General features: G+C 36.0%; 1 protein-coding gene and 1 pseudogene across 1 annotated transcript in view; one reads left to right on the forward strand and one right to left on the reverse strand.

Moving 5' to 3' along the window:
* Nucleotides 1-1,299, forward strand: part of LOC102819639 (calcium-binding mitochondrial carrier protein SCaMC-1-like) — an 88,797-nt gene that overhangs the window by 32,751 nt on the left and 54,747 nt on the right. The gene's annotated exons all lie outside the window — the stretch shown is intronic.
* Nucleotides 394-824, reverse strand: LOC102830230 (annotated as a pseudogene).

Raw genomic sequence — 1,299 nt, forward strand, 5'->3', positions numbered from 1 at the left:
TTTTTTTTTTTTTTTTGAAATCAGTTGTTTCAATTTTATTGCATTGACCTTAACGATAAACAAATTATATATTTCAAATGATATTAAATTGACTTCAAACATAGGTTTCCACAGAGGATAAACAGATATAGGATTTCAAGTCATAGGTGGTGCAGTTCATTGTCCATTTAAAAATATGCTTCTTTCATCCACACAAAGCATTAACAGGCCATTTTTTTCTTTTATATTGCATAATACCTAGGTGCAAATGTTGATGTTAATTTATTTAGTTGTCAACTTGCATGATGAATCTGGAGGCACAAAAATTCATAGTTAAAGATGCAAACAAAAAGCTTTTATTTCTCTGATAGGAAATGGAGGCCTTCCTTCATGTCTCTTGATTATTATAGCAGATCATTTCTTCTTCTTCCCTTTTCCTTTTTTACTTCCCTCTCCTTGCTAAAGACTTTGGTTACCACCACCTGTTTTTTGTGTCCTTGTTTTCAGTTTAGGTATCATTTCCGCTGCATACAACATTACTGACGTGATGGAAACTGTACAAGACAGAGGCTGTCATCTTCCTGTTTGAGCTGGACCCGGACTCTGCCTCGATATTGAACATCACGATTCCATTCTCTAGAGTACATTTTATTTTTCTCAAGAAATGCATTAAGTCCAACTGCTAAACATACATCTTGAATCTCTGTAGTTGTAAGATTTTCAACAGCCTTATTTATGGGGCTGCGCCTCCCCTCCGTGATGGTCTTTTTGTTATTTAAATAAGCAGGGTAGATACAAATGAACCTGTTCTGGTCTGCAGGGGACAGCACAGGGGCGCAGGGCATTTCCACTGGCTGTATGATGTTCTTGATGTCATCCCACAACTCTTCTGGTCTGCAGTCTTTAGTGTTTAATATATTAAATCTGCTCTTCAGATGATCTCTAAATTCAGGTGGGATACAGTAAAGGTCATATTTTGGCTCTTGTGGACTTGTTTTAATTTTCGTCAGTTTCAGTTTGAATTTACATATGAGCAATTGATGGTCTGTTACACAATCTGCCCCTGGCCCCGTTTTGATTGATGATACGGAGTTTTTCTGCAGATGTAGTCAATTTGATTTCTATGTATTCCATCTGGCAAGGTCCATGTCTCTTATGCTGCCTAAAGAAGGTATTTGAAATGAATAAATCATTGATTTTGCAGAATTCTATCATTTCTAGAATCATTTCTGTCACCAAGGCCATATTTTCCAACTACTGATCCTTTCTCTTTGCATTCCAATCACCGGTAGTGAATAATACATCTTTTTTTTTTTTTTT

The sequence above is a fragment of the Chrysochloris asiatica genome, unplaced genomic scaffold (assembly GCF_000296735.1).
Source record: "Chrysochloris asiatica unplaced genomic scaffold, ChrAsi1.0 scaffold00085, whole genome shotgun sequence".
NCBI classification, from domain to species: domain Eukaryota; kingdom Metazoa; phylum Chordata; class Mammalia; order Afrosoricida; family Chrysochloridae; genus Chrysochloris; species Chrysochloris asiatica.